Raw genomic sequence first — 24700 nt, 5'->3', positions numbered from 1 at the left:
GAAACACTCTGCTGCGCAGAGAACATTCTCAAATCCCAGCTGTGGACTGACTGCAGTTAAATTTGGACAAAAAAAAGTGGTAGGCGATTTGCGTAGTCAGGCCAAATGCGCATTAGGTGCACTAGCAGTCCGGTTTTCACTTCGGTGCCGGTGTTCAGATTCAGTGTTCCCGGATGGCAGTTGTTCGGATAGCGATAATGGGTTAATGTCCGCATATGCGGAAATGGTCATTCTCTCCACGCATATATCCCTGGAAGTCTTCCTACAACTCCTGGCGCAGCGGTCAAGCGATGCGCCACTGCCCTTCTGTGGCAGTTGCTGCCATCGGTGGAGTTGCTTGCGTTGGGTTGCGACCAAGGTTGCTCTTCCCGAGCAGCCTCTCACGATTAATTGAGCCGCCGCCTGACACGGTGGGCAGACTGCTCATGCTCACCTGCCCACCACTCTGTGAGCAGGTGAGCATCATGCCACAAAACCGTCTTCAGACAAACAGACAGACAAACACACAATGAATATAAATGCGGGAAATGGCCACTGTAAGTGCTAGCGCACTAATAAGGGCTCCGCAGGCTAAAGGAGGGCGTGGTGCACAAACGAAAGGAAAACGAGAGAGGCCGGAGGCGGTTGGAATTACAGCCTATCCCGTAGTTAAAAATATATTTAACCATCAAGTACTTGGAAATCGCAGCGAAAATCAACTTCAGCTGTGCTTATTCACTGCTTGGTCGTCGTCACAATCCGCGTTTTTCTAATTCCGAAAGCTGAGCCCTTTTCTCGTCATTTGACGTAAGCAGTGTGCTCCGCAAGCAGCGTTATCTCACCCCAAAGCGTTTTTGCGCCGATAGGCTACTGAGTCAATCGGTGGAGCGCGGTGAGGCTGGGCTAGAAAGACCAAAGAGCGATCAAGTGAGCAAAATTTCTGCGTTTTTTTTTTTGCTGCGTAACCAGTGACGAACCATGTTTGGCTAAGCTCTCGCGAGAATTGGATAGCTTGACTGAAACTTGGTCAACTCCGTTCATAATCGTTTCATGCTAATTGATGAAGTAAATTCTGATTAACACATCTGGATCTGGGCATGGTGCGGAAATTCCCATAGTTAAAAGAAAAACGACTGACCATATGATGGAAAATGAATGCACCCTCACTGCAAGCAGACAAACGATTTCGATAGGATTTTCCAAAGCACATGCCAGAATGAGTTGTGATGGACGGGTGTCTTTGCTAGCGTCTTGCTACCAACTATGACTGCCAACGAAAATTTGGCTTAGCAAATCTTTTCTCAAGTATTTTTTTTTCATAGCCTGCTCACAAGTGATATTTAAAGGGTCTCTGACACGCCTTCCGAGGAGAGCACATTAACTCACTTAATCACTGCGCTGTGATACCATGAAAACCATAGCCAAATAATGCTCTCCTACACGCAGCAGACGACCCACAATCACGCGTCAAAGTTGGCGAGCCCTTCCCGGCGACTTTTTCATGCTTGCTTCCTCCTCCGTCCCCCGCATCTGCGTAGACAAGGTGAGAGGTGGCCATTGGTTAGATTCTTTCAGACTTCAGGCAGCTACCGTGGCCGCGGCCAATAAGCCGCTTATCTCCGGCTGGTCGGGAAGCTCCGCTCCAGGGGGGGGTCGGCGAAAGAGCGCCTACTTTCCAGCCTTCAAAAAGTGACGATGGGGAAGGGAAAGGCGCGAAGACGCTAAAATTGAAATTTTAACTACAGATAGCTCAGCTTCTACAAAGCGCATTTAAAAAATCTTTGCCGGACATTATTCGTGAAGCGGCGTGCTTCTATATTCCAGGCATGCCGCAACTTTATTAAAGCCCCCTTCACGGCCCCTTTAAGGGGGACGCGGCTCTCAAAGAGCCATAAATGGCAAGAAATTTTTCTTTAATTCTTTGTATCCGCTTGTATGCCTCGTTTTCTGTGCTGTCTCGATGTTTCATAGCTTAAATCTACGGAGAAATACTCTAAAAAAATTGTTTCGTGCACCGCGGTGGCACTGCGTATCAGAGAAATACTCAAAAAATCGTTGTTTTCCTCTTTTTCCAGTTTTCTGACTAGTTTCTCACTTTTTGCAGTACATTTATTCAGCATTACTTTATCCACTTTGTCCCCGTTTGTTTTGTTGCACTCGCAGAACTCGGCTCTATGCGATGACATTCTTGCTTTTCCATTTTGGTGAAGTTTAGATTTTTAATGTGACGTCATGTACACACGCCTATGCCAACTGCTTTCTAAAACAAAAAATTTGCGTCTGCGTAACAAAAAAAAATAAGAATATCATCACGAGTGGCATGCACTCCGAAATGCAGTGAATTTTGAATCAGTCTTCTACCACAGTGAGTTTAGCCTGCAGGCGCTTCACAAGGTGTAGAAGAAATACAATTTGTATGAAAAAGTTCTCAAATATAGCCCTTAAATTTTCTACAGTTAAGTTTTTAGAAAACATTAACAACGTGCGCAAAAAGTTTCATCAAGTTTCATCACAAAGTAAGACAGTTGGTGTTGAAAGCCCCCTTCAGTAACATAGTGTAGTCACTGCGTACAAAATAAAAACAAAAAAATCAGGCGTAGCGCAAGCATGTGATTTTTCGTGCGTGTGTCCCGCAACTGTCTTCGGCATTTCCTGTCATTGCAGGTTCGGCCTGTCGGACGGCGCCCGAGAGAGCGCCATGGAACCGAGGATATCCAGATCGCTGTGAAGCGTCCGGCGCGCCGGCGCTCATCTCGTGAGTCACAGCGGACGGCCGGGACCCCCGCAGTGGTGGTCGTATGTGGCTGTTTACCCGCAACAGCGGTGCGACTGCGAGCGCCACTTCATTAACCAACCAGCGTCCGTGCGCAATTACTATGCGCCGAGGCGTTGTAAACCGCGCGCCAGGCCGGCAAGCCTGTGGGGTTATTGGCAGGCATTACCATCGCGTGGCCGCGCATATTAGGACTAACGAGGTTCCCGCGACCTCGGCTGATTCAGATGACTCCTTTATCGGCCCGGGCTCTCACCTCCCGCGGTGCCGACGAGTCGGAAAGAACGAAACAACGCACGGCCGGTCCCCGTTTTCGAGATATTACGCGCCGCGCGCAGCAAGCGCAGTGTGGGAGGGGAGGGTATCTCCACGGCTCGCCCAATTAGTGGAATGGTGATGCCTGCTGGCGCGAACGTAATCAATTAGACTAATTGGCAAGGATGCGCTATCGCAGACCAAACAGTTCCCAGATATGACGCAAGCGCATCGTGAAGTGCGGCCTCGACGCTCTTCCGGCGCCCTCACTGGTGCCTTCTGCTGCCCAAGAGAGGGGGCTCGCTTTCAACGGCGCCGACCAGACCTCCACACTCCCCCTCCTCTTTGCTACTCCCTTATCCGGGTGCATCCAGGACGCGGGGGCCGCAGATCCGGCTCTGCTGCAGTGCACTCGCTGAAAGAGTGCTCTCGTGGCCGCTACTCTGAGGCCTGGCTGAAGAGCTCCCCCATCTCCGCCTACGCTGCATTTATTTCGATGGAGGCGAGCGGCCACTGCCGCTCTTTCTGCCTGTCTTTTTCCTGCGCGTCAGGCAGGGCCAGGTGGTGCTCGACTTAATCCGTGTCACGGCTACTCACTGCCCAGGCTAAAGCGCCGCTTATATTCGGCCCTGTGATCCCAGCTACTTGTCTACGGGGCTCAGTTGCTAATCCTTTTGGGTTTCTTCCACGATTACCGGCAAAATCACTGTCGCATCAATGCTGCTCATACGCGCGTGTGAGTTGAGCGTTTGTTTCTATCATCCGCAAAATAACGAAAGTAGAGCTCCGTTGTGGTAATAAATTTTTAAGTAAAAATAAATTTTTAAGTAAAATTTTGTCGACTATTGGAAAAGCATTGAATGTTATATTTTGGTTTCATATGTAATAACGACAACGCGTCATAAATAGTGTCGACAAACTAGGAATAAGAGACAAAGAGACAGAGATAAGCTGAATGAAAATGAGGGCAAGGAGGCCTGCCGGAAACTTCACGTCATCCATTGCTGCTTTGTACACCCAGGCTTACTGGCACCCAGAACCTTAAGGAACTGTGTCTTAATCTACAGTAATCTGCTTATTTTAGTCTTATAGATTTAGTAGCCGAGTTTCTTTTTTCCAATAGTCCAATAGATTAATGTGGCACTTCGTAAGGAAGTCCTGCAAAGCATCGCTCACACTTGAGTCCGCGCTCAAGGCACCTTCATAAAAAGAAATGCGCGCAGGTGTGGGCTGGAGCTCGTAGCGCCGTCAGCCGCTGAGCCGCGAGGTGTTCGTTCACGGCACGCCCGACGTCGCGCGAGACTGATTCATTTGGGGAACAACGGAGTGGCGTAGCGTCATGCCCGGCCGCTCGCTTTGCGCTTGGGCCTTCCTTTCGGATACATGCCTGCCACGCAACAGAGGTATCTGCTAGGAATGCGGGACCCAGTATGCTAGTACACTTTGACTTCTAAATGTCTGCCATGTCCGCAGAGATAAGTTAATGGTCTTCTTTAGAGCTACTGCGCATTGTAATTTTTTTAATCACCTTGCGATTCATTGGCAGCATGTTCTGAACACTTTGAAATCATAAAAAAAATGTGTTACTTCTATCTTATACAACTACTTACAAACGTATTTTTTCGCATCCTGGACATATTTTATGAAGCAACAGCTTACGTCAATGGAAAGCAAGGCCCGGTGAACGTGGAACCAGGTTTTTCGCCACGTCAGCTGTTGTATATAAGTGACGGAAATAACTCCGAGCAGGTAGCAACCCTATCGAGAAAGCCCAGTGTCATTCAAAACCAGCCGGCACTACGGACGTAACCTTTTATCTGCTAGTTTATTTTTCTTTTTCACCTTCACTCCATGACATTGGGAGGCATAAAAAAAATTCATTGCTTTGAAACTAAAACGATAGCACAAAGGCATCCTGCTATCTTGTTACCACGGCTGCAGCAAAGTTAAAGCTGGTTTTGCTGTGGCTGTTCTTCATAAAGATATAACGCGCTCTACATTACAGCAACGTTTGTGATGCCTCTACTGTTAGGCCAATTAACTAATTGTTTGGCTAATGCATAGCGATTAATGGATCACGAGTACTTTACCGGTGCAACACCCTAGCTGAGGCAACGTTCATTTCATTCTGCTTGTTCCTACATGAGCCCTGTTCGAGAGATAAGCGAGGTATGGGGGCCGATATCAATATATGAACAAAAGGGAGCACGGCTCATGGCACGCGCTGTGCTATTCCTGTGGCTCTCTCCGGCCACACTGGCACGACACGAGACGAGGAAGCGCGATAGCTGTACGGCATTTGCTTTGCTGGCGAGAACGGTACGCGGTTTTATCAGGGCGGTGTTCTTTCAGTGTGAGATATTCATCTTTTCGGTTGAGCTATTACGAAGTGCCTGTGGCTTTGTGCCACGTGGTTATAGTGCTTGTGCGGATTCTTGGTATTTTCACGTGCACCCATGAATTGTCTTGGACATCTTGTAAAAATTACAAAAAAAGTGTGTTGCCTAATTTTCAATAGCTGGCTACTAATGCGAACAATCTAATAAAATGTTTTTATATATATTTGACGGTGTAATGCGCTGGCATTAATGATAGACATCGCTCAGGCTGGATTGTCGAAGCCCTTCTTACGAAATCACGCCTCACGATTGACTGGTGCGCTGTGCTTAGAGAGTGATTTTCACGGGCCAGCCCGCCTGCGACGGCGATCGGAAACTCGGGGGTTGTTCTTAAACCCCAGCTACTTGGTGAATGCTGCCAAACGTTCTTTGCGACACCCATGGTGCGAAGCTTGCGTAAGTTGAGCGCAGCTAATTACCAGCGTATGCCATTGAGCTAGTTCAGATTAGTCAAGGAACTTACAGATTTTGAGACGGGTGAAACTTCGCAAAAGAAACAAAACATGCTATGCGGAAGGAACCGTCTTTAGCAAAACCAGGCAGCAGGGTTTGTTTTTCTGCCGTGTAGTAGAGCACTTACGGCACCCATTAACCTCTAAATCTATGTAAGGTGAGGATAACCCTTGTCCTCAGCTTTAAAAAAAACTTTTGGGCTTTAGGGATGCGGCTTAACAGATCCACTCGGTATCTTGATTGAATTTTAGTTTGGGTATTCCTGGGGTTTTTCTTTTGTCCATTTTTTACCCTAAGTGTGAGCCCTATTCGGTTTCACATTAGGACAAGAAGACATTTTGCTCTTTTGCAAAACATAAAGAGGACAGAAGCCTTCCCATCTTCCTTTGTCGATTTACTGAGGCGCTAAACAGGGCACTCTCGTTTTCATGTATTTCCTTTACGCTTAGAGGTAAACAACTTGCTTCAGTGCCGCTGTGCCCGGGCTCGTGGACGGTGCGCCGATAATAATAGCTCTTAAATTCAATGCAGACATTCGAACAAGACAAATATTTCTCTCCTGTTTTTTTTTTGAGAACAACAAAGCAACGTAGTACCAAAGACCGCGTTATCACGCAATATTACGTGCGCTAAAATGGTGAGGCTTTATCTTCTTTGTTTTTTCTTTTTCTTCTCCAAGTACTTTCTTCTATTTGAAAAAGCTGGTTGAGCCTTCGGGGGATTTGGGTCAACCGTGGATTAACAAACTGCCAAAACTCAGCCAGCATTCTCGGCAGAAACTTGCTTTAGATATCGCGAAAATTTTTGATACGCGATGCTCCTGGTGAGCCAAAGCACCGATGGAGTTTAAACAACCCATTTTATGGCCTCGCCGATTCAGAAATCCAATTAGCGCGCTGCTTTTAAAGATTTCAGAGGAATCTGCGCAGACAGAGCCGCGTCAAACAAAGATAAATGGCAGAAATACCCCAGCATTTTGTGCTTAGCGGATTCCACTCCCAACTTATTTTGCACCCCAGATTTTGGTTAGCCGCTACTATTCGCTCTTTTTTCACGACGGGAAAACAAGGATTAAAAAAAAAAGGGATGACGAAAATCAGCTCCGACGCATGCGTTACTCGTTTGATGACAGCGGAACGCTTCAGCGCTTGTATGTGATGTTACAGATGACGAGCACGGTGACGAGCACTGCTAATCCTGGAGAAGTCTCGATTAGAGCCAGTTGTACCGCGGACAAAAATGAAGCGCTTCCTTTGCGGTCCGCCTGACGCTTTTATCTCTTTTACAAAACATCAGTCTGCATTTGTTTCGAAAGCGTGCGTGCATGAAAGCTTTATCCGAGTACGAATGTGGCTTAAACCAAGGGAATGAACTGCTGCAATCCGCCAAGAGAAAGCAGAACTTATAAAATGCGCGGCAAATGGAACGGGCGGCTGCGGCTCATTTAGGAGCGTACGAATCAGCGAGGGAATTATAACGCGACATGAGGCTTTATTGTTTCTTCTCTTTTCAGAGCGCGATAGGTAGCTGCAGCCGGAGGAGAATTAAAGAATTAAAACAAAAATGAAAACTGCAGGAAGTATGCAGGCTTCGTGCAAAAATTTTAGTTTAGTAGACGCCGAATCGACTGTATGTTGGAAGATCTGAACTCAAGCGTCTATCAGCTTCCCAGTGAAAATGAAACGCCTTTCTCAACAAGGTTTGCAACTTCATCGTGTGAAAATCGAGTTACCAACGGCGGGTCACACTTTCTAAGAGCTATTCTACATCAGTTTGCAGCGTAAAACATTTACAGCGGCCAACATCTCCACTTCCATTCGCAGTACTATACCGTCAACCTTATTCCTATGGCTTTGCAATAACAGCCGTATATCTAGGCTAGCATTGCATCGTAAGCCAGCGCACATGTGCTGTATAGCCATGTGCTGTATAGCGAGAACTTGCATTAAAAAAAAGCAAATAAGTTGCAAGGACGCTCAGCTCCAAGGAGAAACAAATGGACTGAATACAGTTCTCTGCTAAAACAACTGCTATGTCAGCTGTAATAAATGTGAAAGCCCTATCACATTAGTATAATCTTCTAGACGCAACGCGGTGAGCTCAATAAGCCAGTTCGTTTCCAGTTTGCATTTTCCTGCGTCGGCACGCGGATAGTAAAGGTCATCTCTCGTCGGTCGCTCACGATACACTCTTGTGCGTGTACAAACAGTCGGAGCTAGAGCTCACACGCCGCCTCTTAATGCTTTCATTCCTCTTTCTGCCTTCGAGTCCCATTTTTGACGGAACAATCGCCGCAGTGTGTGCGCGAGGAATGACTTTTTCTTTCCCCCTTTTGCATATGCACATTGGTTTCCACGTGGCGTGACCTCGGTGATGAAGCCCGCATAAATTATCCGCCAAACGACCACGATCGCTCCATCGCTTCGCTGTTCCAAGGAATGGTAGCACGAAAGTGCTGTCACCGCAAGGAATTCAAGCACAGTAAATGCAGCGCAAACACCTTTCAATGGCGAACACGCGCCATAAAAGGAACATACGCAAACAGGTCACAATATAATGCCATGGCCGTTGACGTGATGGGCACCTGCTGGGATGCTAATGCAATTAGCCTAATAGACACCAGGCGGAGCCACTCACTGTCTCCGCCTGGACTCTATGCGGGGCACAGCGCACCGCACGGCACAGTTGCCGTGCGCCGCGCCGCGCTCGCCCCGTGTAGCGCTTTTTGCGCGGCCCGTACCTGTCACAGAAAGACCTGTCCGCCCGCCGAGGTACCGGCGCACCGGCATGCGCATTCATCTGGCCATACCCGCGAGGCCGGTCTTTTCAAAGCCGCTCTTCTTTCTCATTAATTCCTTTTTTTTTTCCAGTCCGTGCCTCGTGTGGCGTGCATCACGCGCCCTGTTTTCGCGCGCACTGTGGCGAGCTGCGCGTTTACCGGGGCGCGGTGCGCTCGTTTTCCTTCGCCTCTTTGTTTGGCAGGCGAACAGCAACGCTCACGAATGCAAAGTTGGACGTGCCTGCGCGCCAATAGCATGTCACCTGTGGAAAGCTCCCTCTGCTCAAGCGCCCACGAGGAATCCTTAACTTTTTCACGCCAGCCTCAGGTTTCGTCACGGTGGATATGAGTTTCGAAACGAGCTTCCAGGCGTTGTATAAGCGCCCGTGTCGCCCGCGTAGATTTCAGCATCTTCGGCGCCCGAGGGGTCTGTAAGCGATCAGGCCTGAGACTGAAAGCTCGCAATATCGAGCAGATTACGCCCCTTGGTTCTCCTGCCCTTACCCCAGAAGCCACGTTCGTTGGAGTCGCCTCGGGAATACGATTTCTAAGTGTTGAAATGGTAGACATCAGAACGTGAGGAAATATGCCGCCTTTTACTTCGGATGCTGTGCATGAGCGCCTTAGAACGCGGCCAGGCGCACGCGTTCAGTGGGTGCGCGCGCCGGCTAATATTGATTTACTTGCAGGAAACCTCGAACCTCTTGCCCTCGGCTGGCTGCAAAAGTGCGGCTGATGAACCCCAGAGAAGACTTTATGACTCCCACAAAACAGACTAATCGAATAAAACTGGGAGCCATTCCTATAGTTACCCGCTTTCCTCGTTCATTTATAAGTGATGCGCAACACTGTGCCCAATGCTGGGCCCAGCCCCTGCCTGGCCTGATACGTGGGGATGCATGGCATACTGCGTAATGCAAAATGACCTATACGTGCTTGCTTTTCACGGCGTCTTGTGCTCATGAAACTAATGATGCTCTCCATGGGCCCGTTCCCCTATCGTCTATTGCGCCTGGTTATCTGCTAGCGCAGAATCGCACGAGCCTTTGAAGTGCGCACGCCTTTTAAGCCGCCTTAAAAATGGCCATACCCCAATATTGAATACCAGTTTGGCGCTACATTACCAAAAATACCAAATACGTGAGCGTTACGCATTTTATATACGAGAGCATTAAAGAATCGGCGGCAAAATCTCTGCTCCTTGACTAGGAGTTCGCACGTACAACTTTAAACAACATGAATCATTTATTTACTGTGTTCATGTCACATGCGATTGTTACCACTGTTTATTTGCACACTACCACGCATTCACCACTTTGCCATCGCCAAAGTTAGTTCATTTATTTACTGTGTTCATGTCACATGCGATTGTTACCAGTGTTTATTTGCACACTACCACGCATTCACCACTTTGCCATCGCCAAAGTTAGTTCTAGTTTTTACACATATTCTAGCACCGATAGACAGGCTCTTCACCTCGTTGTTCAGTTGAAAACCATCTTTCTGTTTCCTCTTTCCATTTTATGGTTCATCTACCGTTTTCACCAGTGATGGACAGCAACCAAAACACCCTATGGTTAACCTCCGTGCCTTAATCTTTCTTTCTCTCTCTTCGTCTTGAAATTGTTGTGGTTCTGAAGCCCCTAATTAACTACACTAAGCTCCGGTGACACTCATTTTCTTTTAACCTGCGAACAAATTTCTCTTTGAAATGTGCGAAAATTCGGCAGCTTCATGTAAACGACGCGCAGGCCGCGCGAGGGTCGCGCGCCGCTCATGCCGTAGAGGTGAGAATCAGCGCCACGCTGCGCTGCTAAGTGCTGTACAAGTGAGGTACGCCTCTTCCGGAACTAATGCTTGGTTCCCGAGAGCTACAGGGCAATATACAGGGAGTTGCACCGAAGACTTTACCCAATTTTTAAAAATAGGCTTTTTGAGTTAGAAGCCTGAGAGCTTTTTCCGGTTTTCCATTGTCAGCCGTGTAGTACATCAGAATGAAGGTAAAACGTGCTAACTAGCAGGATGGTTAACTAGTATTTACTAGTTATTTTTGACTATTACTGTAAAGCTCTTAAATTATTGAGAGGCGTGTAGCCCACCGTAAGCAATATCTATAGCAGTTATTCGAATTTCAAAAAAACGGTTACCCTCGGCGCTGTGGCCCATCGAATTTTGCTTACACAACGCCAAAATATATGCGCTTTAAAGGAGCTTGCAGGCAAAGCAACCTCTCCAGCACACAGAACCTGTCGAAATGTCCAAATTTTGGGGGGGCAACCGCGCCGAGGGTAACCGCGTATTCAAAATTGTAAAAACTGATATGGATATTACTTACAGTGAGCCCCACGCCTCTTAATAATTAGGAAGCCAAACAGTAATAGTTAAAAAGTTAACTATTCAGCATTAGTTAACCAGCCTGCTAGTTAGCACGTCTTAGCTGTATTTTGATGTGCTACACCGCTGACAACGCTATGCCGAAAAAAGCGCCATTATAACTCAAACAGTTTATTTTAAAAAATTGTGTATTCTTAGGTGAAGCACCCTGTGTAGACTCAAATGTTGCGAATGAGTGGTCAGCCTGTATAATGAGCCCCGGACACCCATTCGCTGGCTAATGACTAACGTTGTTCATGAAACTCGAGGCAGAATTTCACATACATTCCAGCCGACGAGGTTTCTGCGAGGTAAATTGTAAATTGTGAGTTTAATGTCCCGAACCAATACATGGACATTGAGGCACGCTGTAATGGATGGTTTCGGATCAATTTACACCAAATATGTTCCATTAAGGAGTGCTGACACCGCAGAGGACACAGGCGTTGCTGTATTTCACCTCCATCGAAATACGGCAGCCGCGGTCGGAATCGTACCCGTGACCTTGGGATCAGCTGCCGAAGTTTTGTGAGAGTCGGTATACTAAGGCACAAAGCTTCATAATAATCATCATCATCTTCAGCCTGACTACATGCAATGCAGGGCAAAGGCCTCTTCCATGTCTCTCCAATTAACCCTGTCCTTTGCCAGCTGCGCCCACCCTATGCCTGCGAACTTCTTAATCTCATCCACCCACCTAACCTTCTGCCGCCCCCTACTACGCTTGCCTTCTCTTGGAATCCACTCCGTTGCCCTTCGCATTACATGCCCTGACCGAGCCCATTTCTTCCTCTTGATTTCGAATAGGATGTCATTAACCCGCGTTTGTTCTCTCACCCACTCTGCCCGCTTGCGGCCTCTTACCATTACACCTTTCATTTTTCTTTCGATGGCTCTCTGCGTTGTCCTTAACTTGAACTGAACCCTTTTCGTTGGCCTCCACGTTTCTGCCCCGTAGGTGAGTACCGGTAAGATGCAGCTGTTGCACACTTTTCTCTTGAGGGACATTGGTAACCTGGCATTCATAATCTGATCGAACCTGCCATATGCGCTCCCCCCTCCCCCATTCTTACCCTTCTAGTCATTTCCCTCTCATAATACGGATCAGCTGTCCCTACCTGTCCAAAGTAGACGTATTCCTTTATAAACCGCTTCCAGCACATCGCAGCGAATTGTGAACTGTTGTCCCTTGCTAGACTGTTGAACATTGCTTTGGCTGCTTTCTGCGTGTTTATTTTGGACCCATCGAACGTTCTGCTCTGCCTGCCTAACTCATTGATCATGATTTGCAGTTCACCTCCTTAGTGACTCATCAACCCACAGCATCAACGCAGTGATGCTTTGTGCATCAAGGCACAAAGTATTTCATACTTAATATGTCGAAGGAATAGCTGTCTAAAATTTTGCCAGGTCTGGTTAAGCTAGTGGCGTATATTAAGGGATAGCTATTCATGATACTACAAAAACGAACAGTTTAGCAAATGGGCATGGCCCCTATCTTATTAAAAGGAAAATCAAAAGTATTAAGTAGTTGCAGGATACACTTCATCTATAGTGTGCACCTAACTAGGTCACCAAAAGTCCCTCGTATCAATATTGTTCTGTTGGTGAGGTTCAAGTACATTCACGGCACGTTTGCTATGAATGTAGGCCATAATATATTAACAATTTATCATCCCAGGGACCAGTTACTAAATTTCCGCTCTTATTAGTCAAATACATTGGACATAATCATCAAGTTTAACAGGGGTATGATTATAATACAGTATGTTATACATATGAAAAAACAGTTACGAGGCAATAAATTCAACTTAAGCTCTATGAACCCTCCGTCAGTCCGTGAAGAGGCCAAACCTGGCAAGATGCGTACCGTGTGCTAAGTCAACTGTCTAACTGCTATGAAAGGGGCTGACGTGGGTACGAACAACATAGCAGCATACAAATATTGGACGAAAAGGCACCTATCAAAGTATGATTAGTTTTTTTTTTTTAACTTCGGGGTCTTGCGTAAAGCCAGTGAGAGCACCGTCACTGTCCGTGTTGGAACAGATAGACTCGTCTCCATAAAGAAAGGGTTAGTAGAATTCGAGTGATCGGCAGCTGAGAACGCGCATAAATTGTACGACGCGCTTCAATACGCGTCGAAAGCGGACTTGAGTCAACAATAGCCCGGTACTGCGCAGTGTCGCAAATTGGCGGCATACCGTGTGCACGCCATTTACTCATTACAACATGGAGTTTGCATACAACGTTTGACGTCAACATTTTCCCAGTAGCCAGTGCTTTCGATCAAAATGTTTGACGTCACTGTGAGAAAGCTGCGCAAAGAAAGAACGGGGGCATTTACTTCGATTATGACTCATGAGTGCATATAGCTTATTTTCCATTCCACGTTAACATTTATAGCGTGCGCGTTGTGTTTTCTGTATCCTGAATTGTGTGTGTTGCAGACGAGTTTCGTTTACCTTTATGTCACCAGTTACAGTGTGTTACAGGGATAGACCGGCGGCGTGTCGACACCAACATCTCCTTTTATGCTCGTCTGAATTGAACAAAAATGCGGGGGGAGGGGGGGGGGGGGGAGGAGGGCATGAATGTGGCTTCCAGCCAGAATTAAGAAGTTCAGAAACTTCTCGTCTCTTTTTCTGACAAGTGCTGCGGGAAAAGTATCAACACATTTGTAGGATTAAAAAACTAACGACTCTGCGTGGGCCTTCGTGCATACACGCCTGAGGCCTTCGATTTTGTCTTTCACAAAACTCGGATCAACTGCACAAAGTGTAACTAACGCTAATTTTAGATAATTGGCTGCCTACAAATTTTAAACATTTTACAGGCCTCAACTAACTTTTGATATTGGCGTTAGAGTGTGGATACATTTGCTAACATAGCGTGGAAGTAATAAATTTTTCTTTGATTCCTTCGTAAATTGAGCATCAAAAGGCAAAGAAAGAACGTAATTTCAATTCGTTACCATGAGTTTATGAGCGCGCAGAAGGTGTCCAACCATCGAAGACACTGAGCGAAAAGGTGCTAGTGACAAAGTGCCCATTTCCCTAAAACAAGGCCCAACAGTCCTTTCTTACAGCAGGTCGCATGCAGTATGTTGCTGCCAGTTGTTGCAAATAAGGTCGCAAATTATGTGCAAAAGTTAAGGAAAGACCTTCTTCCTTTCCAGTTGCAAAGTGCTGGGCGTTAAGGAAACTGACAGTTCGAACCTTTTTTTACTTATATAGTTGCCATTACAACCACTGCGCTTATGTTGTGAGGCTTTGCACGTTTTTTCACAGGAGCTCAAAACAAGAAAACCCCCACACTGGGCTCTAAATACCGATACTTTTGATAAAACACCGAGCAGTATACCCGAGTAACATATGCACTTCGTATATAAGCCCCTTTTCATTCTGGACCGTGAGGTACTGACGCTCCAAATACGCCGAAGAATGAAAGCGACAGTTATCCTCACTCCTCGGATTCTTGAAGTTCTGCAATGGCGATGGCAACGCCTCCGCATGGACCGGTGTCAGCTTCGGGGGTCGGACGCGTAGTAATGCGCTCGTAATATGCTCGTAATGTGCTCGTAACGCGTAGTAATGTGTTTATTTTCAACGAGGAGGATAGGATAAGAGAAGAGAATGCAGAGGGGGGGGGGGGGGGGGGGGTAAGCTAGAAATGAAAGAGGCGAGACATAACGAACACATCAGCGCACTCAGAGATGCGCAGCGCACAGACCAAAAAGTATTAACAGGCCTGCCATCTTGCGAAAGCACAACAGTGCCTTCTTGAGCTCATGAGCCGACGAGCGTTAGGCTCACTGTCCAGGAATCGTTTTCTGGGGCAGTGATCGGTCGTCCGGACACCCCAGTATCTAGACAACCGTCTCTGTGACTCTGTAACAAAGCGACTGTCTCTGTGAAACTGGCCCGGGCAAGTAGCGGGGTAGTTGTTCTATACGGCCTCTCTGTAACTGCAGCAGTCGCAAACAGGACAATCAATCATCCCACTGGGGAAGAGTACGCTTTTAGAAAACTCGCTCAGAGCCACAGCCACAGTTTCAAGTCGAGGGTCCGGCAGGATGACGCAGCTGAAGCGGCGTTTTAAGGGAGCGCATACAGATGAGCTTTAATAATTGTTTGCCGCAGTCCAGTAGTGAAAGCCCGCGCGCCAGGCTGCAAAACGCATGAAAATGAGTTCGTCGCCATCGCCATTGCTGCGAAGGCACCAATATAAAAAAGAGTGCAAGGGAACACGAACGGTATAGACTTCCAACACGCGGCTAAACCGCAAACATCTCCACTCATTTGGTGAGCGAAGTACTACCTCTTTTGAGAGAACTCTTTATCACAATAGAAACAGGAATGTATACGCAAATCCTGCACGCCCAAATTCAATAGTCAAATTCAGGGGATTACTAATACTATACAGAACATGCACCTATGAGTCATACCCGCAGCGATGCATGGCGCAGAGGCTTTGTAGTTCGGCTGCTGATCCCAAGGTGGCGGGGGGTTCCATTCCGGCGCCCGCAACTGCATTTCGATGGAGGCGAGATACAAAAACGCCTGCGTGCTGCGCGATGTCAACGCACGTTGAAGATCTCCAGGTAGTTTAAATTAATGCATAAGCCATTACTACGGCGTTCCTCGTAGTCCATGCACCGCTTCAGAATGTTAAACCATACAACTTACAATTTACCTAGTGCAATAGAGCTCAGAATAGTTCCACAGAATTTTACGGGAGTCGAGCCATATGCACATACTATACCACACTGCGCTTGCGATGTTTTGTGAAAAAATGACATATTTTGAGCAGATCGGATTAAATATTGATCATTTCGACAGCTTTGTGGCCTCCGGCTATGCCTGTGCGGTGCCGCTGCCAGATGCTCATGCAGCGTATTACTACGACCCAGTGAACGTTAACGATGGGCAAATGTCAGTCTCCCTCTGTTTCACGAGCGTCATACTCATGCTGAGTGTTGCTTCGGCAAGTTGGACGCAAAAGTGGCAGCTTGCAAGAACACGTCAGAGATAGACGAGAGCCCCTAGCAGAGCGAGGGTCCCGCTCACAATCATTAATATCCTAATTACTACACCTACGGCTTATAACATCAGTGGTGAAACCTCCATACACTGCGAGCATTTCTGGGTCACGCTCGTGAGAAGGGAAAGAATATATGCGACTGTCTGGCGCAATCACTTTTCCGTGCAAGCTTAACGAGAAGCCCGCCGCGAAAGAGCGTGTTGTCAGGGGTGATTTAATGGCGCAAACTGAATCCCGCAGTCTTGGGCACGTTTTGAAGGCCAACACACGCGGCCAGCTCGCACACTGCCAACGCTTCCGGCCCACTTGGTTTGCCATAAAAGCGGAACTTGGACGCTCAGATGCTGAGCACGCACCGTTTCTAAATCACCCCGAAACTGCGGAACAAGGCCCGCTAATCATTGCGTGATGACGCCAGCGCATCGCAGCGAGACCGCCCCCTTCCTGCCGCCTTGGCGCCGCTGCGAAGCCGCGGAGGAGGCGGTCGCGAGAGGTGGAAGAGAGGGGCACCAAAACAGTGGTGCCCATCCGCGTGCCGTACTAGAACAACGAGCGCAGCATACCGAGCGCGTGTATTCCAGTAAGCAGCAACAAAAGGCGTAAGGAAAAAGAAAACGATGAAGGGGTTTAGGAAAAGCTCTGCCAGGGGTGAGGAGGGGAAGACGGGGACAGGGCTGCGGCTTCGAAGCGTCCTCCCACCCGCATGCACACACGCACGCACGCACACAGTTATGCTGTTTGGAAAGCGGGGCCCCCGAGATCCAGGCTCTCTGCGCCGCGCACCTGCTGTCATTCCCATGAGGTGCTTATATATATGAGTGGCGGCGAGGACCGTTCGCGCCACCGTGTGCGTGTCCCTATTACGGCTCGCTCATAGGTTCGAAAAACAAGGCGATTTCATTACGCATCAGGTGTAGGTACGCACGCGCCGCGGCCGCCGGCGGGTAGCGGAGCGCAGCGCCACGGACAGGGCGCCTAACTAGCTGCGGCCCCGACCGGCGGTCACGCCTTTCACCCACGTCGCGTGGCCCGAGTCACGCGTGTGACGGTCGCCGTTGCGCCCCTCTTCTGGCGGCGAGTAATAACCACTACCACTGATTTACGCGCCAGAGAGTGGCGACGCTGGTCGACGCTATGCTCCTTTCGTTTGGCAGGAAAGGGCTGCTCTCTTTGTGCGGGTTTTGGGCGTGGCCATTTTTGTGTGCATACCTGGCTGCCGCTGTGCGAAAGATGAGAGGCGCTAAAGGGGTTAGCGGACCGCAACGAAAAATTCCATACCTATTACGAGTTATCTACTGAGTAATAGAAGAAGAATAAAAAAGAAAACATACATAGAGAATTTCGGGAGGAATGTGTACGTGGCCTACATCTGCTGGGTACTAAAATCACAAGTATATATCGCAACCCTGTGGCCACAAAGTCGGGTTTGAAATTTTACGCGGTCGCTCTTTCCCATTTTACGGCAGGGAATGGGTCGCGGAATACTTTCGTATAACCACAACGCACGCCACAGGCGGCTTTTTCACGGACGTTTTACAGCGGTGTACATAGGTGCCCGTTGCGATACGCGTCCCTTTACGACCTGACCGATGCGTAAGAACATTCAGCGCAATTCTCTGTCCTACTGTTTTATGACGCTCCCAGTGATTCCGATCTGGAAGATGAGAACCATTTTACCTCCGGGCCCTAATCTTCTCTTTAAAACCCCTTTACATCCGGCACGTGAACGACGTTCATGGCAGAAAACGATAGGAGATTCCACACCAGAACTGGTGCGATTGGGATGTCCACCTTCACACTGCTGTGGTCAAAAAGGAGTCCTCGTACGCGCCGCAGTGTCCTGCACTCATCTACGAAACTTTGCCGAGCCACTGTTGAAACAAAATGCTTAAAACGTTTATCTACCAAAAGGTGGTGCTGTTTCTGTGAAATCTCCATCAGTAGGGCAGCCCCCTTTTTATACTTAAAGGGACCCCGAAATGGTTTCGAGGGGAATATTCTAGTGCAACAGGTCTGTAGAGGTGGTCGTTGTGGGTGTTCGAATCAAATTTGAGAGCTCCGCGTGGACGTTTAATTTAGAAATGATTTTTAAAGATCACTGCTTGAAGTAGCTCTCCATCGATTAGGGCGACACACCTCACCGCGCGTACCCTACCCCAATTATGTTAGTGGGTAGAACAACCAGCCTTCAAGTTCACCTCGTCTGCTTATTAATGTCATCTGGGTAGGGGACGCGCGGTGAGGTGTGTCGCCGCAACCTAATGGTGTCGCAACCTAATCGGTTGCGAGCTACTTCGAGCTGCGATTTTTAAGAATTATTTCTAAATTATAGGGCCACGTACAGCTTTCAAGTTTTATTCTAATACCCACAAAGACCACCTTTACAGACAATTGCGCTAGAATACGCCCATCGAAATCATTTCACGGTCCCTTTAAGCAGAATGCGCCACAGGCATGACTGGCGACCATTACTGGTGGTTACTGCCGGTGGGAGAGAATTCGATCGGAAAGAGTTGAGCATGAAGGTTAATAAAGAGAACCTAAGTATCTCCGATTTGGGGATGACATTGGATTGCTAAGTAACATCAGAAGATGAATGACAAAGCATGATCGAAGATCTAGAGAGACAAAGCAGAGTGGTGGCTCAAAAAATTATCATTAAAAAATCTAAAGTAGTCTTGAATGGTCACGGAAGGGCAAAACAGTTTTCAATAAGCAGCGAAGCATTGGAAGCGGTAAGGCGAAAAATCTAATTAGCGCAGGCAGTAACTGCTGACCAGGAACATGAGAGTGAATTAACTACAGTCAGATATCACTTAAGTCTACAGGGAAGATCCGCCGTCATTCTCTATCGCCACACAGAATTCCTCCGTGACAGAAAAGTATACCGTTGTTAAAGCTTTACATGTTCCATAAATAACAAGCTAACCACCAGACGAAATTATCAAGGATGTTGATGCATCTGTCTTGTTTGATGCGGCATCTACCTGCTATGTGAGAGGTGCGGCGTTTGATCCCCAGTGAAATGCTTGAAAAATTGGTCGGTGACGCCGCCCAACTTGTGTACTAAATCAATGCCTTAAAAACATTAGAAACATTAAAAAGCATTACATATCTGACCTCGTTTACTGTTGTGATTCGTCAACAGAGTAATACAGGTTGCCGCTGGCCACGAACCATTGTTATCAACTGTTTTTTTTTAGCTGCATCCTACTAAAGAAGAATAAGAACAGGGTGGAGTTAATTTGAAAGGTACTCTCAGGTGATGTATATCAGCATACCAGTATACCACAAGAAGAAAGCATATAATATTTGTATCTTGCCAGCAGTTCCCAATAAGTCAGGAACTTGGAGGCTACTGCAAGCTGTTTAAATTAAAGTGAGGACAGAGCAGCTAGCTGTGGAAAGGAAAATGACTAGTGCAACGTGAATAGACAGGAAGAGAGCAGAGTGTTTCAGAGAACAAACACGAGTTGGAGATACCCTAGCGGAAATGAAGTGGGCACGAGTAGGCCTTGTCATGCGAAGGCACGACGACGAGCGGTCCCTTAGAACACGCAGTGGATTCGAAGAAAAGGCAAGCGTAGGTGCCGGCTATATACAGGAAGTCGGGTTGGCGGATGAGATTAGGAAGTTTGCGGTGATAACGTGACTGCAGCGGAGACAGGGCAGGGTTAATTGGAGGGATATGGGAGAGGCCTTTCTCTTGCAGTGGACGTAGTTACGCTGATTATTATGGCGATGACTTGGGGCGGTGGGCTCAAAACAACTTCCGACTAAGCCTGCTCGAGTGTATGAAGCTTGTTTAGCAAACATGTTCGTGCCATGTGCCGTGTACGCTCTAATTAAGGAGAGTGAGTACACATCTGTGACGTATTCGAGCCGTTCATAGCATAGCACATCTTAATGTCCATGGTGTGAGAAACACAACACTTCTTACACCGTGATGATGTCATTGTATCCGTATTTTGAATTCTGCTTCAAAGTGGTCGAATTATAAGCGTAATGAGAACGAAGGGCCGTAGATATGCTATAAAAAATGCTATGATTTCAACGCCTTGGACCGCAGAGGATCCCCTATGCATGCGCCCTGTTCTCACTCCGTATCGCGTTCGACGAAAAATTGCAGCGAAATGTCGAGTGCGCCAGTATGTACGTCACTAGCTATATCTGTAGGCACTAAATTTTGGCTTCAAATTTGGGGCTCTGAATAGGTCACGGCATGCTGCGCTCCCTAAGTTGATCATTTTTTTTCCAAATTTTACCTCTTTGGGAAACGTCGAAATCTGCAAAGGATGGAAATTTGGCCAAGTTAGTAGAGATCCAGTATGTTGGAGCACCACACAAAAAACAAATAGGACATGCAAGACGAAGTACCCCCGAAGGAGAGCAGTTTAGTCCTGTCCTTTCTCTTTCTGTATATAGCGCTCCGCAATCCAAGTTTAGAAGCGCATAATACATAACAAATATAATGTTGGCTTTTCATGCAAAAAAAAACTTGTTCCTAATAGAACAAGGCTAAATATGCTGGTCTTTTGCTTTTGTCAATCAGACGTACATAATCACACCCAGCAGCAATCATACCCTGCCTCCTCACTTTAATTTCCCTCGCTGAATGTGGGCAGAAGTTCTACCTACAGTCTAGTCTACAATACGTTACAAAGTTGCCAAATAGATTGCTGACAACATCAGATAAACGGCTCATAAAGCGGGACTATAACGAGCTGTGATTAACAGGGTGCGTCTAAGGCATCGCAAGCAACCATTTTGGTCACCACCGCCCTTCATCACTACTGATCTTCAATTTCAAAGATTGTCGACGAAGATCACTCGACATTGTATGCGCTCCATGAGTCACCAGAAACCATGCAGCGCCATGGAAGCTGCTGTCAGCCATTCAGTGACCGAAATCAAGCAGGTCTCGCACGAGAGTTTTTGCCCTGGCCGGCGCATTTCCGGCTGTATCGCTGACTAACGTAGTAGGCCGCATGCTGCATGGCTACGGCCAGTGGCGGGCCCTTTTCCCGTGCGAAATAACCGCGAATTTAGCGCCTTATTATGAGATGATGCCAGCGCGAAGCTTCGGCAAAGCTGCACTCGTTTAGTGAAAGTGGAGACTGCAGCACGCCCCTGCTCGAACTTTTTGTTAGGCGGCGAAGGGCGAGGGACGACGCCTACCCGCCACTGGAGTAACCGCAGGGCCTCGCCAGCCTGAGCGCCTGCGAGCTGAAAGGCATCAGTCGCACACTTTTGTCGCGAGCAACTTGCTCGAGTGGAGCGACGCCTGCCGGGACAACTTGCACGAAGACTGAAGGCTACCGTTCGCACAAGTCAAGTTAAACACGCAATGAAGCAAACACAAATAGGCTGCAGAAAAAAATCGACGTAGCTGTGACAAGAGATGCCACGGCCGAACCAGTAAAACAGCCGAGGCAAAGAGGAAAATTGGGATTAGGCGCGGTTTTCAACTATGCTTCCTTGCGTAATTTGTTGGCATCGAAGCGGCGAAACTTTTAAAGCGAAAGCTTTACTACTCCAGCCAGCGAACCATTTCGGCTCGTCGCGCACTTCAGCGTATGCGCGTGTCCTGACCTTGAGCTGCTGTTGCCTAGCAACGCCTCAGCCGCTCTCCAACAGATGGCGCCGCCGTCGACGCGGCTTGCCATCGCCGCTCGCTCCACCAGATGTGCTCCGCTGGGGTAGAGGGGGAGGAGGTGTAGCATATATATATATATATATATTATATATATATATTATATAATATATATATATATATATATATATATATATTATATATATAATATATATATATATATATAATATATATATCGCCGCAGTGTATTGTAGTCCGTCGTGGAGAGCGCGAAAGAGACGCAACAACGACAGAACGAAGCGAGGAAGATACAACGCTATCAAAAGACGCCAAAAGAGCCCGCCGCACGACTTGGGAAGGTTTGGTCTATGGTTTATGGGGGTTTAACGTCCCAAAGCCACTCAGGCTATGAGGGATGCTGTAGTGAAGGGCTCCGGAAATTTCTACCACCTGGGGTTCTTTTACGTGCACTGACATCGCACAGCACACGGGCCTCAAGAATTTCGCCTCCATCGAAATTCACCGCCGCGGCCGGATCGAACCCGCGTCTTTCGGGCCAGCAGCCGAGCGCCATAACCACTCAGCAACCGCGGCGGCTAACGACTCGAGAGCGTCGTAACGAAGATGCGGCTAAAAGAAGTCGTGCCACGTCTCGGAGTGACTCTTCAACTGCGGAAAAGACCGGTATTGAGGTTCTCGAGAGCGTCGCAATGAGACGCTGCGTAGACGACGTGCCGAGGAAACGAAGCTTTCGCAATTCAACTAGGGTTAACCAGAGCTAAACCACAGTCAATTTTTTCAGTTGGAATTTTGCGAAGGCTCCTATTGGAGGACATTTTTTGGGCTGTCTCTTGCAAAGTCATACACATGACGCAATAATGTGGCGCCATGAAAGCTAGATTTTTTTTTTAATCTCCTGTGCCAGGAAACTTTTCGAGCCTTTCTTTGCAAACTCGAATGCATGATGGGATGAAATGCCCCTAGGCAGAACACCGATTGAATGATGGCGCTGCACCGCGGCGCAGTTGCGCTCCCACTTACTGCAAGGACGCTTTCATACGCATAATCACGGTTTTTCGATATAGCTCAGCCGCGAACTGCGCGCCTGAGGCATAATTTGTTTCCAAATGTTCGGTTACAGCAGCATCTACCTTGAACAGAAACCATCTGTGCTTGCGTGAGCTGCAAAATAATATTAATGAATACTGCGTCAGTTTCCCGTTCTGACATGCCAAGTTGAAGCATTTCGAGAGCAAACAGGTTCCAAATCTCGCTTATTAAATTTCTAAGCCGGTGGTTTCTGGTTTAAATTTTTCGGTTGCATGTTTGAACGCAAGCCCTCATCGAGTTAGGATTCGCAGCGGCACGAGCGAGCCAAAAGGCTGGGTCTTAACAAACACACGACTGGCGTGCGGACGCGTTCAGCTTGCTCGAGACCAAATGGCACCGCAGGAAGGAAAATAAAGCGGGAAGCGCAGGGCTCCTGGATGGGCGGCACCCGAAGTTCACTGCTCAGCGCAACAACTCTGTCGCGTACTCAGCTGCGGTGTCAAGAGCAACGGCCCTGTCTGATGACGAACGCGATATGCGTCGTTTGACAAATCACTTAACGCCCACACCGGAATGCCGCGCCTCGGCTTGTCAGTGGAGCGACAAGTTTTGTCTCGCGTGACGCGGTTTTACTCGCGTTTCTTTTCTCTCCGCAGCTCATTTTCTTTTATGGCGCCTCGCCCTCCCTAGCCTCAAGCTCGCGAACATTTGTTTAGCCGCACGAATATGTCAGCGCGCCTTCTCACGGACAGCCAGGTGACGGACGAGGCGGCGAGCGAGTCACTCGCGCGGTCAGCTCGCGCCAGCGGATCGCGCGGTCCGAGAGAATTTCCGTGTCCCCGCGCGGCGCTGGCGGGGCTCGTGACAACGGCTGCCACCTGACCACTTCTCACCTGCGAGCCTGGGACCGGCGGCGCCGCGCTCGCCAGTCGAGGCACGCGAGCCTTCATCACCATTACGTTAATGCGGAAACTTTGTTCAACGCGCGCGCGCCTGTGGGCGCCGCGAGTTCGCTGTCGTGTCGACTGCGCGAACGACAGGCCCTTCCGCGCATGCTTGCACCCCGCGCGAGCCGCTGACGAGGCGGCCAATAGAGGCACGTCCCCCGGCCGCGCTTCTCCGCGTGTCTGCACACATTCGCTGCGCTGAAAACAGCCGTGTCTACATATTCATTTCATTAAAAGCGAGCGAATGGAAGGAAAAAAAACAAAACAAAAATTGTAGCGACAGCGGTGAGCTGGCTCGGTTCTCTTCGTTGCATGGTTCTCTTTTCAGCCTTCTCTCTCTAGTCTTTTTTTTGTTGTTTGCTTAGATCGTGATTTTTGATATTCATCAATTACGGCGAAAGCAGGTTTTCCTCGAAGCTGTGAATATTTCAGGCACGCAAGCAGGTTGAGAGCGGCACATGAGTGCTGCAGAAAAACAGGAAAAATGAATCTTACACACTTTTTTCACGTTTTTCCCGTATGCGCCATTTTCAGACGTCAAAAAAAGCTTCGTGTTTGTGATGGAGGGTCTTTAGGAACACTAAATCAAGTGGCTAAATGGCATACGACAGCGTATAATCCCGTAATTCGTACGACGTATGATAACACCAAACTTCCCGTTACGCAGAGGGCTTCTACTAAAGAATTCTCCGATTCTGATGAAATATTACAAATGATTTAGTAACAAAATTGAGCTCGAACCCTCAAGTCGATTTATTTTTTCAAAGCTTTGAAAATGCATTGGTATGTGAGCAAAATTTAGGTTTCATGTACAAGTGCCAATCAAGTTCATAGCCTTTTTTTTTTACCTGTGCCAGTTATTATTTTTAAGTTCAGAGAAGCACTACGCTTAGACAGATATTCAAGAATTCTTTCCATTCTAAAATAACGCAGTTCGTTTTACTACAAGCGCTGAATACTTAGTGGACACAGGTGAATTGTTTGCTTGTTTCGCCCAAATTTCTAAGCTCTAAGAACCATATTTAGCCACAAGGTATAAAAATTAGCTTTATCAGA

At 47.8% G+C, this 24700-nt stretch overlaps 1 protein-coding gene across 1 annotated transcript in view; it reads right to left on the bottom strand.

Moving 5' to 3' along the window:
* Nucleotides 1-24700, bottom strand: part of LOC144114241 (nephrin-like) — a 331266-nt gene that overhangs the window by 170382 nt on the left and 136184 nt on the right. The window lies entirely within an intron of this gene.

Source organism: Amblyomma americanum, chromosome 1 (genome assembly GCF_052857255.1).
Source record: "Amblyomma americanum isolate KBUSLIRL-KWMA chromosome 1, ASM5285725v1, whole genome shotgun sequence".
NCBI classification, from domain to species: domain Eukaryota; kingdom Metazoa; phylum Arthropoda; class Arachnida; order Ixodida; family Ixodidae; genus Amblyomma; species Amblyomma americanum.
The sequence above is the reverse complement of the archived record's forward strand: the minus strand, read 5'-3'. Positions and strand labels throughout refer to the sequence as shown.